Genomic DNA, 13,877 nt, shown 5'->3' on the forward strand with positions numbered 1-13,877 from the left:
CGACGATTTCGATACTAGCTGCCGCGAACAAGCACGGAGAGGGTATAGCAGAGCACCACCATAAGTTATGACTCTCTGCCGTATGAATTTATGCATGAGATACGAACTTTATGCTTTATGCATTGGACGCGCCGAGCGATAAGGAGCCGCGTTGGCCGTCCCTATATATACATGCAGGTGTGCGCGCTTGCCTGCCTGATGCCTGTATTATATAATATGTACCATCGCGTTTACCCACTTTAGCCTATATCTATGTACACGTACGGGCGAAGAAGCGACTTTCACGGGGAGTCCGTCTAATCGCGCGCCCATTCAATTTACCGGAGCCAACTCGCGTACAAGTATTTTTTTCGCGCGTCCCGCGAGGTCACGCATACACTTTCTGTACCGGTGGAATGCCCGAAACTCGCGTCGTCTCCACACCTCATTTGGCTCTCTCTCGATCGTCTCCTTCCTCGTACCCTCGCGTGCAGGTACATTGGGAAAAAGGGGAAAAAAAAAAACAACGGCCCTCTCGATGGCTCCATCTGATTCGTGCGCGCAATTCCGATGTAAATTGAAATCTGTTTCCCCATAAACGCGCCTTTTGGTTTTTCCGCGCAAACACTCCTCTCTCGATCGCCCGACCCGTCCAACTGTAAACTGCCCGTCATTTTTTTTTTTCGTTCCGTCCCCTCCGTTGCAGTGCACGCCGCGCTACGGATTTATGCTCCGTTACAACAATGGTTAACCACCACAATGGCCGTTCTCTCCCCCAAAGGGCGTATAATAATTTTTCATCCCGTCGTTGCGCGGGAGAGACCCCCCGTTAAAAAAAACTCTCGCCCGAGTATAATTAATTCGCTGGCGTCGCGAGGCATCACCCACCACGCCCGCGGCGATGAAAATTTGCAGGGGACTCTATTAACCCGCAGCCATATATGTATAAATGCGGCTGTTTTCCGTGATAGCTGTACACATATAAAAGCAGCGCCCTAAAGTCACACACGTAAACGATCGAGTGCGGTGTGAAACGTATATGCGCCTATATACTTGACCGTGACTGCGCTTTTTTTTTTTTTTTTAATTTTGACTCGTTGCGGGGGCGTTTATGTATTGAAAGCTCGAGGTGGTCGCACAAAGTGCAGTTGTTGCAAGTATAGCGAGTAAATCAAGAGCAAACACGAGTTGGGGACAGATCGCTCGAGGAGGCGGCGCACGTCCAAGGACCTGCACTCCTTGTGATTTACGGGTTAAAGTGCGGGAGCACTCCGGGGGTGCGGTTGAAATAAAAGTCGAGTAGCCGAGGAGTGACTACTCGCGTCAGTTGAACCCTTCGTGTGACGCGCGTGAGGCGTTTCCTCCATCAGCCCGGACGTGTCCCTTCGTGCGGAGACCAACTCTACTTCATAACGCCTCGGCTCCCCCCACCCCCCTTCACGTGCCGCGCGTCTTTTCTTTCAGCTCTATTAATCCTCGAGCTCGCGTACGCGAACACATATTATACGTACGTCTCGCGCTTGGCCGCGATTTATGCTGCCCCCCCCCCCCTTTGTGAACGCACGAGTATGGCATTGCCGTGGATTTATCGGCCCGGGTGATTTTTCCCGAGGAAAGAGTTGTCCCGGAGGTGACGGAATGGTCGATAATGGGCTTGGAGCGGCTACGATGATGGATTCGACCATATACGAGAGGGGGACCTTTAAAGTGATTTGAAATACCGCCCATATCCATTCGCATTCGCGTTTGTCCCCATAACTGCTTTTGCTCGTAGTAGATCCAGCTGGAATTCCAATATTACCCATGTACGCGCGGGTGAAGGAAAAATGTATTGAAAAATTACTTCTGTTTGTACGTTTCGGCTCTTCCGTTGAAAAAAAAAAAGAAAAAGAAAAAAATTAAAAGCCTTGCCGCGGAGTTGGCGAGGAATGTTTGGTGAAAAGTTTGCTCCTAGGAATTCCGGGGATTCACCGAGCGTCGAAACAAAAGCATCGGATATATTCGCTGCGCAACGAGGGGCGTAACAAAAAAAAAAAAAAAAAAGGAGCAAAGTAGCAGAGCGAAAGAAGAAGCGTTTTGAGAGGGGGAGGGGGAGGAAAGCGAAGAGTTGTCGCGTAAAGAAAAATATAAAGAGGGACCGGCTGGGGCAAACGCTCGGAATGCAAATTATCGCGTCCGCCGTGGAAACGAGATTTACATCCGTAATAGGATGGCGCATCAGCGCCCCCGTAAACTCACCCGGGCGATATCGTCAAGTTTCCCCCTCTCGTCGACGGACGTCGTAAAACGCGCGCCAACGAAACTTTTTGCCACCCCCCCCCCCTGCCACTGCTCTGTACACCTTCCCCGAGAATTCATAATTTCGCCACTGGTGACCTGGAATCGATCGCGGATACGCGATTCCAGAGGAAAACAAAGAGGCTCTCCATTCTCTCTTCCACTGAGTTATCATAATCAAAGAAATCGCGGGAAAAATGTATGCCTACCATCAAAGCTATACAGTCAGTCATGGTACCAAAGTCCATGTGATTCCCATCACGTATATATACCTATAAAAAAAAAAAACGAAATCCAAAAAGCCCCATTCATTAATCTCCTTTTTTGCGTACGGATATACGCATACATGCCTTCAGTTCACGAGGGGGTTGGAAATGCAAGATCCTCGGTGCATCCTCTTTGACGCATACCGTTTTCCGCGGCCTTGTAACCACACGGCCTATACATAGAGACGACACCTAAAATCTCATGTCTCGACTATACATACCGCGCGTTGCTCGGCAAGAAAGGAAGAGCATCGTACCGGGGCAGGGGGGGGTGGGGAGCAATTTTCTCGAGAATTTCGCAGAGCAACCCCCTCCTGTACTTACAAAGGCGCGAGCCAGGGATTACAAGCCCGAGAGAGCGTCTGCGACGATGTTTACCTACTTATTCGCGCGAGCGCGCGTTGCACACAATATTATAGAGCCCGCCGTGTTTTACCACGACCTCACCCACTCCAAAACACACGTAATACATATATGATGATGATGATGATGATACACGTGGCGTGTACTTATACATATGCGCTGGAAAACCAGAAGAGGAAGCAGAGAAGATCGGCAAACTTAATTCGGGACCTACGTCGCTGTTTCTGGCATTTTACCGTTTCTGCAGGGCTTTGCTGGCCTTTCCCCGCGCGCACGCACTACCGTATAAACGTCGTCGAGCGCAACCCCTTGGGGTACACATATATAAAGATGCATGTGTGTGCAGTATATTATATACATACACGTGTAGCGAGAAGGAGCAGATCGTGTGTCACGCGACGTTTCTATTACCCAATGCTCGCTTCCTACGCGCACGCGAATAATACTCGCCCTCTTTCACGCGCACCGGTGCCGGAGCAGTCAATTTCGCGACGGAATCCTCGTGATTTCGTTTTTTTACAGAAAAACGGGGGGGGGGGAGAGCAAGAGTTTTCGCTCACGGGAGAGACACGTGTGAGCGGGCACGCCAGCTATAGGAGTCAATTTGACTGACACTGACGACGCTCTTTCCCCCCCCCCCCCCCGTACAGCACGAGTATAGGGTCGACGAAGCCGAGCTCGGCTGAACGAAAGACCTCTCACCCCCCTGCCCCCGAGAGAAAATACTCTCTCGTCTGGATCGTCTCGTGTAAATTGAAAAAGCACTGCCCTACCTCCGTATCATCTTTGTTTTATCTCTTCCGATGTCGCCCCACCAACCCTCGTTGATTTTTTAAATCGTCCGATACGGCCCGAATCTCGATGATCGTTGATTTTAAATGCCTCTTGGACTCGATTATGGAGTATAAGGAGCGAATGGCGCAAAACGCATCGCCGACGTTTCGGGGTCGAAGCAGGATGAAAAGCCCCTTTTCCGGTATAGGCAGCGAGAAGGGGGGGGGGAGACCGGGTCAAGCCCCGGTGCTGTACAGCCATATTGGTACAGCGTAAGATGTCGGCTACGGGATGGGGTGGGCCGTATAGTTGGGGATGTATCGGTATGGGAGAGGCAGTGTTTGCCGGGATTACGGGCCGGGCTGGTGGTGTGATGCTGAGTTACGCCTGGCGCTGTATCCCTTGCACCCAAAGCCCGGGGAGAAGGTGCTGTCTCCGCGATTGACCCGTAAATACCGCCCTCCCTTCGCTCTTGATGCCGCTGGTGCCGTTGTTTGCTGCCGCGCTCTCTGTCACGACCCGAGGTCCCGATCCCCCTCCCCCCCTGACTTTTCGTTTCGGCTAAAGCTCCTCCTCCGTCTTCGGCCTCTGGTGGCTTGGAGCTTCTTTTTTTCTTTCGGAACGCGTGTATAGGCTCCGTGTTTTCGAGCTTTGGGATTATTGTTTGGACAAAAGGCGCTTCGTTACTTTTGTTTTGTACACGAATTGTTGAAACAGACGAGTAAGGTAAGACATCGATGGTAGAGAAAAAAACCAATTCTTTTTTTTTACCCAGATGTTTCCATTTACAAAAATGTTTGTTAATCTAATTTTTTAGACTAGTTTAAAATAAAATTATTATTTATCTTAGTACACACGTAAAAAAATAAATACATACCAAATGAAAAAAATAAATTTCAATGGGATGTGATTCAGATTGCGCTATGGAAGAAAAAAAAAAACGCGTACTAAAAACGTGCCACTAGATCGGCCACAAATTTTCAATAAAAAAAAAAAAAAAAAAAAAGACTGCGTTGTTTCAACGCTGGAAAACCCGATGAGCCCGGACACATGGTTCATTTACTCCCAAACCCGATACACCCAACATCGCCAATTAACTCCAATTGCACGCGCACCCCTTTACCCAAACAAATTTACCCGATTTTCTTGCTTTCGCTTTCTCGCGGCTTGATTGATCCCGCTCAATCGCCCCCCACCCCCTCCCCCATTACTCCACACTCGCAGATATATACACGAACGCGAACATATTACAGCTGCACGCAATCACGTGTACACAGACACGAGCATACGTATATATATAGGTACCCAAGCAAACAGTACTAGTAGTTTTGGATTATTGCGAAATCAGCGATCGTCCAGTCGGCTCCGTATATATCATGTTTGACCCAAATATTATTGGACGTACCGTGCACGCGTGACGATTTATCGCTCTCTCTCTCTGCATATACGGACAGACACTGGTATAATATACGCTCCTCTTTCTCCCTTTTTTGCCGATCCACCGTTTGTGCTCTCCTTCCTCTCTCGCTCGTCATGCCCCACACAGCACCCCACCACCAACACTGTTAATATATTATTTGTACATTACGGGCACGTGTAAATAATATACGGTCGAGTGCTATATATTGCACATACATGGCGAAGCGAGAGAGGGCAGTGTTTATAAGAGTGGCGTATTAAAACAAATGGCTCCTCGCGCGCCCTGAATTTCAAATGTCGGCCCGAGAGTGCCGCGCGCTGTTTTATTTCCAAACGCGCGTGTGCGCGGGGAGGGAATCGTCGGTCGCGTGAATTTTCGCACCGGCAGAAACGCCGCGTCCCTGCCACCGACGCGTCTGGTACACACCGCCGCCGAAACGCCACGCACAATGGAATGATTTATCAACCGGGCCAGTCCCGCGCGTGTTTACGACCTATACGCGCCACTTAATGTGTGTGTGTGTGTGTATATATGCGCGCACGAACGCTTCTTTCAAACTGTATATACGTGTATGGTTTAACGTGACGAAATGTTGGATAAATGTACTTGAGTTCCTTAAAATATGTGTGTCTGGTTTATTTTTCTTTTTTTACAAACTTTAAAACAATTCCGCCGCAGCTCGGCCACGGAATTAACCATTTTAAATCACTCCGCGCGTCACAATTACGGAAAAACAGACAAACGAACGGAATGAAATGTGAAAAAAGAAGGGATTAAACACCGGAGAAAAAAGGAGGAGTAAAAAAAATGGCATCCTTTCGCTCTCGCGACTGAAAAAACAGCAACAGGAAGAGCGAAACAAAAAACAAAAGGGGAACGAAACAAGTGCCGAGAAAAAAGTCGAGTAAACGAAAAAAAAAAAAAAAAAAAAAAAAAAAAAAAAAAAAAAAAGGATTCGCAGGGTCCTCTTTTGAGCGCAATTTTCGAGGTGACGCTGCTCGCGGAAAGGGGAGTAGGGATCGTATATAGGTGGTGGAAACGGCCGGTAATGGCTATTGTACCTACAGTTCGTTTCGAGCACCGCGTGCGTGTGTTCTCCACACCCACACACACACACGCGCGCACTGGCAAAGTTTCACCCCCCTTTCCCCCTGCACCCACGCACTCGTATATATATGTATATATATATATATCATAGTATGTGCATCACTTGAGTAGCCCCGCAGTCGGGGCATCAGCGGCGGCTGCAGCGTATTTATGGTTATAGGGCGTTCATAGCAGTTTCGAGTGCCAGGGGTCGAGACCCGGCTCGTAAGTCGGGATGCTGCGCTGTCGGGCTGCTTGATTAATTAGCCCCTGCACCCTCTCCTCCTCCTATTCGTCCGATGCTACGGCCGGCAAGCTGTGTCCGCTGCCCAAATCTACCCCTCTTTGCCTCGCACGTTACCCTATTTGGTTCGGCCATATGTGTACGTAAACGCGGGTTGCTCTTCCGGCTTTGCTACGATCTTTTCCGCGCTTGCCCCCTTGCGGATACATATACACTCCCCCCCCCCTCGACCCGCAAGAAGACGTGCCGAGAGGGCCGCAAGTGAGTTTATACAAGTACTGGAGGAGGAAGATCGTTTTGGCCCGTTACGCCAAGTCGACGCTCAATTTCCGTGTACTGCTTCGGTGTCGCGCCGGGCGCTCCCTCTCCTCGTAGTATCGTAAAACTCGTGACTACTGCACGCTGCCCTAGTGTATACCTATACGCGTAAATAAACATGTGTCCCGGAACGACTGCCCGCTATGTGTACCCCTCCCCGAATTGAATGCGGTCGCGTATATCCCATACCTATACCGGTTGACTGATATTTATGCGAGCTTGCAAGAACTTTATTAAAAAGAGGAAGAAGAAGTAGTAGTAGTAGTTGGAGTAGAGGGGGAGAAAAAAAAGTTTCGGAACGACATTAACCGAAAGGGGGTCGGGGTGGGATATGGCTTTTTTCGTTTGATAACAAGAGTGACCGAGCAGTACCTATGAATGTGTGTAAATCTTTTTTTTTTTTTTTTTTTTTTTTTTTTTCACTCCAAGATTGGGTGGTTCGCTCGGGGCTGTAGCTTGAATGCGAATGAAGAGCTGGTTGAGAAAGTTTTTTTTAATTGTTTTTAAACATCCCGAGCTGCGGCAGCCGATGTTTTTCTCGACTCCCCGAAAACTTGCACGAACGCGTTTTGTATATTTTTATCATTAGGTAAATCCAACTTTCTTTTTCTCCTCCTCCCCCTTACTTATCTACTCTGCGGGATCTCGCCGCGCATTTCAATGCCCGTTTGTACGAGTGTGCGTGTAGGAGCCATTCCGCCAAAAAGTTACGCGTTTCGTGGTTCCGGGGTGAATTGAAATTGAGTCTTTGGGACCGAAGGACAAAATTGAAGGGCTTCAACCCTGGTATATGCCTATGGGGTCAAAGTATATAATGCTCACGTGTGGTTTTAGCCTTTTATTTACATCCGTTCAAATGTGTTTCTATACTTACGAGGTTGCTACGAAAATATATAGTTAGGGGGGCGGTTAATCGATGAAGTGACTTTGAACGTTTATCCCCTTTTTTTAAAGAATAACCACGTTTCATCTCATTCGCCAAGTACGTATGTACAAACAAGCTTTTATACTACCGATAAATTTTTGCGGAATCGCTGCAGCGTCCGCAAGGTATAAGACACGTACGCGATGTGCAATATATATAGTTGAGAAGCCCCACCGATCGAGATAGGAGCGAGGGTGGCCTTTTTTTATCCTGCCCTACCGAATCCACAGTCGCCCTTGCAGAAAGGAGTTACTCGCTAAACGACGAACAATCAACTCGAGAGGCCCAACAATGAAATCCTCACCAGCTGTATGAATGACCCCAGCTGAATCCACTCTCGAGCCTATACCGATCTATAATGAAAATTGTCCATTCGTACACTAGCCAGGGACGTATCGAGAGACTCCGTACGGCTCTGGTAAGCAACAACACGTCGGCAGGATGTTCGAAAGCCGCGTTGTATACCGCTGGCCAATGGCCCTTTTTATTTACATTTATATCCTCCCTCGGAAGAACTCGCCCCGTCTCTCTCAAACTCCCCCCGTCCCGTACACGTATATAGCCCCTTTTATTTTCCTGCCTTTAAAATAGTACCAAAGTTAAACAAGTATCAACCGAGCCGCGTCAGGGGCTGTTACTTTTGCGCGCGTGAGCCACCCACACAGGCAGTAGCACGAGTCGATGCCTCCCCGGCCATACTACCAGACTCGTGGCATAAAATCCTCCTCGGCAAAGTTCCCTCGAACAACAGTTTCCATATGCTGCCAAACTTTCTCGAATGTAAAACACACCGCAGCAGCGCCCTGGCTGCCGTTACCGCCACACCTCCATCTGTATATATGCATACACAAAAGAGGCTTGTACGATAGCTGCTTCGTGTCGTATACCGCCGAAAACTGTCCATCCCAACTTAACTTGTATATATATATATACATACACCCTGTGTACCGTCACACCGTTAAGACGTCTGTTTGCTTCCCCTTCTTCGTGCGCCTCTTTTTCCTTTGCTGCTTTAATCGCCTTTTCGTTGGTATCAGGTAGGTATACTTTTTTGTTGGGGCAAAATATTATAAAATGTACATGTACATATTTTACGCTGGATGACAATGCGAGCGGTCCTAATCCATACACGGTGGGTATCCACCTTTTGGGGATGAGGTATATACGCGTATCAGATTAACGATTGATTTTCCATTCGTATGGCAATAATAACTAGTCGGGAATAATCCGCCGAGGATTACCATCTACACAGCTATATACGTTTATATAGGCCGGCAGTCAAACGGTATTCTCTTTGAGGGCGGTGTCGTCTCTGTTATATCCCCGCGTTAGCGGTCAAACGTGTATAGGTATATGTATTATAACAGTCGTGCCTCCTCGACTTCCTCCGGTGTGTGGTCGCACGGGGGGGGGGAGGGGGGGAGAACAAGCGCGGAGTTTAGCAGCTCGGGGTGCCCCCTCACTTGTAAAGATCATCCCGGTATGGCGCAGCAGCCGCGTTGGCGCGCCTAGTCCTACCCTATATATACGTGTACATCATATCGATACACCTACCACCAGAGAGAGAGAGAGAGAGTGGAACTGCAGTGGTACAGTTCGGACTAAACTCAACCCGCGCTGTGCGTGTAGGTATATTCATATAGGGCCAGGGGGGGGGGGTTTAGGTGTGGCGGCAAACTTCGCCTTCCAACCCTTATTCCTTTCGAATTCATATGGAGCCGGAGTCAGCGTAGCGTGAGCGCCCCGATGCGCCACTTGCCTCCCGGTATATATACCTGCTATGTCCTAGCTCGTTTGCCGTCTCTCCGTCCCACCCCGTAGCTATATCCTGGATGACTTTTGTGTGTGGGTTGCGGTGACGGTGACTCGTTTGGGGCGCGTTTGTTGACTCGGATGCGTCTCTTATCCCTCTCCCCACGACCTCCCCTGCCAGTATATATATATATAGTTTCCGTCGTACATAGAATATCTATGCGTGTATACACTCGAGCTCTGGGCGCGTTTGCCGTAAGCCAGATTTTGCACGTAAGTACGTTACGGTTAAGCGACACGTGCCGCCCTAGCGATTTTCGTACTTTGTGTTTGTGCGAAATTACGATTTTCGTGCCCACGGCAGAGACGGTTGTAAATACGTTGCCCAAGAGCGAGGATCGGGCTTTTTTTTTTATTCCGCGAAATTACATTGGATTGCGTTTTAATTTTAATTCGATCGAGGTCAGATGAAATTTAGTGACGGACTGAAAAACGCTGGGAGTAATTCCGATCGATGACGATCGAAATGTATACTCATACTAAATAAGTCACTGGTCGCTCGCGTTACTCATCAATTTACCAATAATTTCATCACCAATAACTATATAATTCGTTTAGCAAACCGAAACTTTGAATAATACGGTAGGTCGATTAAATTCGTAAAGTGCCATTTTTTGCAGAGTTACAGTAAAGTTTTGCGTGATAGTTTTTTTTTTTTTTTTTCCAATTAAAAATCCATACTTTCGTCACCCGAGTCGACCATAATTCTTCATCAGTGACGTGAATTGAATTCGCGAACCAAAAGCTCGGTACATTAAAAAGTGAGTATAGCATTGCCAAACAAAGTCACATCACGCGGATTTACCACAAAGGTTCGCTACATACGTATATATACGTACACATTAATAGGTATACACAACAAACTGCGAGCTTTCGGTATGAAGGTACTATATATGCTACAGCAACGTATTACAAGTGGCCATGCTGGGCTCCCTAAAACGTAACGCACGTACATCCATCCCGCGCCCCGCAGACACGTGATGCACGTAATGGTATACGGCACCTACACCTCGGATCTCTCGAGAGTAAGCAGCTCTCGGCCCGAATGCATATATATATCACATAGGTATTACCCACCCTTTACCGGAGGGGGTGTGACTTGGATAGAGAGGAGGCCGCTGTCTCAAGATTTCTCGCGTCTGTATACCCGCGCGTAGATACATATACAGGGCGCTGAGCTCATTACGGTGAAGCCGATGTCTGCGGCGTACGGTATCTTTCAAGCGCAGAGCACGCGCTATATTGGCGCGCGCGTGTGTGTAGTCCTCTTAGAAGGAACCGGAATTGAGACAGACACGACAAACGATTTTAACTCCATCCTTTACTGCTTGCGTTGTTCTGAGCTTTTTCCGCATGACTTGGTTTTCCCCGCCGTTTGGATGGAAAACTCTAAACAAAAAGGGCTAAAGTAAAAATGTAAAAATACCCAACGGTATTCCGCAGTCGAGGTGAAAAAAAAAAAAAAAAAAAAAAAAAAGAAAATTCGCTCGTCTCCCCGTGCAGCTGGTAGCGTCGATAATATCAACTCGATACGACGACCGGCACGTAGCACACGTCGCACGACGGCCCTTGTGCGCGGCATTAAATCAGGAGATTACAGCCGACACGCCGGCGGATTTCGCAGTGGCGCATCGGTATATAGCAGAGGGGACTACTCCCTAGAAAACTGTATCGCGCGTACACACACGGGAGAGCAGGGCCAAGCCGGTCCAAATCTTTTTTTTTTCTTCCTTCCGCAGCCACAATCGCGTTTTTTGATCTTCCCCCGGGTGTTTGTACCCTCACTTTAGCGACCACGGCGTTCAGACGTATGACCCCGTCAACACTATAGGTGGAGCAAACTTTGCCATTTTAACCTACTTCTCGGGCGCGGCTCCTGTCGCTCGCGACTTACTTAATAAACTTCATACGCACCCGCAAACTCTCTTGATGATAAAAACAAATGTGATGAAAAAAAAAAAACAAAAAAGAAAAAAAAATCGCAACAATGAATTGCATAATGGACAAAATAGACGCAATGGGCCACATTTATCCGTGGCGCGAGCACAGGGGGGTGGAAAACAAATTTAAAACAGTCCCGAAACTCTCGCGAGCCGCGTTTCTTTCGCGCATTCCGAAACTTTTCATATTTTTACACTCGAAAGCCGCGTCATGGGTGCATATGTATATATGTATGTAGGTGCACGCGAAACTTTCCTCCCCCTCCTTAAAGGCCTACGAGCCGTTACGTATATTTACCTATACCGTGCAAACTCTCTTCGAAGCAATGAAATTTCCCCGACGCTCTAACCAGAGAATCCACGTGCATACGTATGTATATAATATGTATGCGTATGAGAAAAGATTCTCGTTGTCGTAACGGTACAGGGGAGGAAAAGGGGTGCAGTTGTATATGTACGACTCGGCGCATCAGGTATACCCCCTACATGTGTGATGGTGTTATATACCTACAGGACAGAGCGCGAAGTAGACAAAGTGGAAAGCCGGATGGGTGGGGGGGAGGGTAGAAGAAGAGACGCGGGCGTGAATTTTCGCGTGCACTCACAGCAGCTCTGCCTTTTATCCGGTCCTCCTTCCATTTGGCGCGTGTGCCTCGCTACTCTTTTCCGGAGCCGAGACTAGGACGCGTCATACGGGAGAAGGCTGGCATTATCGCGCATTCACGTGGCCTCCTCCACCCCCGTCGCTACTGCGTTTCCATCTGCTTAGCGGCAAAATCCGCTTTATGTTACGACTACGCCGAGTGCTGTACTCCAGCCCCATCGTCTACTGTGCTGATTGCGAGTGTATACGTACGTAATATGCGCCACGAAAGGATCCACGGGTTTTGGCGCGTGCTCTCATTTTTTTTTTTTTTTTTTTTTTTCCAGACTGTTTCGTCGTATTTTATTATTTTATTCGTCTTCCACCCCTCCACTGGCAACGAGTGCCTTGAACGAGGGAACTAAGAGGATTAGGTGGTCGCTCCTCCAGTTTATTTCCACTTTCCCCGGCTCCGCTAATCGAGATCGAGTAGCTCTGTTGCACCTGTTTCTCTCTACGGGGATTCATGATGCGGTGCCTTACATTGTTTTTGCCCCGTTTGAACGTTATCCTATCTCGTTGGTGTGAAACCGACACGTTCCAGTCAATGTCGCGCATTTCGGAATTTTACTGAAAACAACTCCTCGAGCCAAAGATTAATTTTAATTTTTTTTAATGATTTTTCACTTATGTACCAGGAAATATTCCGTGAAACAATTCGGAGTGAAATTCGAAAAAAGGACATGTATACCCAATTTCATCGCAGTGGGCACACAGGCTCACGGGTGTAAAAAAAAAGGGGGAGGGGGCATCAGAGAAAAAGGCACGGCGGGCCGGCCAATGAAATTCCCCCGTCCGATTTCCGGAATCACTGGCCCGGATTCTCGTCCTTTGATCGCTGGAGCTCGGCGCCAATTGTGCCTCGGGAGAGCTAAAACTCCTCTCGGCCGGCAAAGTATTTTCATTAAATTCTCATTATCGAGGGGGGACACACGTGCCCGCAAAACTGTTTCGACTCGCGCGTTTGTTTGTCGACTGCCCGCTGCTTTTGGAAATAATTTCCACCGACCAAACGCACGCGTCCGCGGTTTGTCTTCTCTTCCGCACGACTACTGTTGCTCGCATCGCCGAAATTGCCGATTGATCCTTGGGAAAAAAAAAAAAAAAAAGAAAAATACCCACGCAGCGCGGAAGAAATTTAATACAGTCGAAGAGAGAGAAAAAGGAAAAACTTTGGAAAAGGAGGCTCGCTATATGGCTTCGATCGCACGTGCGGGAGAGAGAGAGAGTAACGATGCGACGACACATAGCCCCGGGAGGTGCAGATTATACGCATATCCGTGCCCACCTCTGCCATTTTTACCGTTTTTTTTTCCGCCTTGCCCAGAAATATGAATTGTCATTCTCGCAAGAGAGAGAGAGAGAGAGAGGGGGGGGGCTCGCGTTATTAAAACACGGACCAGTAGCCGCGGGAAGCGTAACGGGAGCGACGGAGGGAAAAAAAGGAGACGTCGGCGCTCCCTCGCGAGCGGAACGAGACAATGCCCTGCCGATTGTTGAGCCGCAAAGTTCTTCTTCTCGCGCGCGCCTCCAGAGAGAGACAGAGCTAACCACCTGCATTTACCGAGCGCCTGTTTAGCTCTGGGCTCTCTCTTTTATTATTATTACTATTTTTTTTTTCTTTTTTTTTTTTTTTTTTCGCTGGCTTCCGTCGGCACCGCAGGATCGCGGATAATCGTGAATGCGAGCGCGTGCAGGCAGGAAGCTCATTAGGCATGGCCCGAGGTGACTCCCCCCTCCACCCTACCTTCCTATACTTCGAGTCTTTCTTCCATAGTTCTGGATCTTTTTTGCCCTCCCACCCCCCTTCGTTATCCCCCCTCCCGGTGT

The sequence above is a fragment of the Copidosoma floridanum genome, unplaced genomic scaffold (genome assembly GCF_036245765.1).
Source record: "Copidosoma floridanum isolate Cflo_tuat_1 unplaced genomic scaffold, Cflo_Japanese_pri ptg000013l, whole genome shotgun sequence".
NCBI classification, from domain to species: domain Eukaryota; kingdom Metazoa; phylum Arthropoda; class Insecta; order Hymenoptera; family Encyrtidae; genus Copidosoma; species Copidosoma floridanum.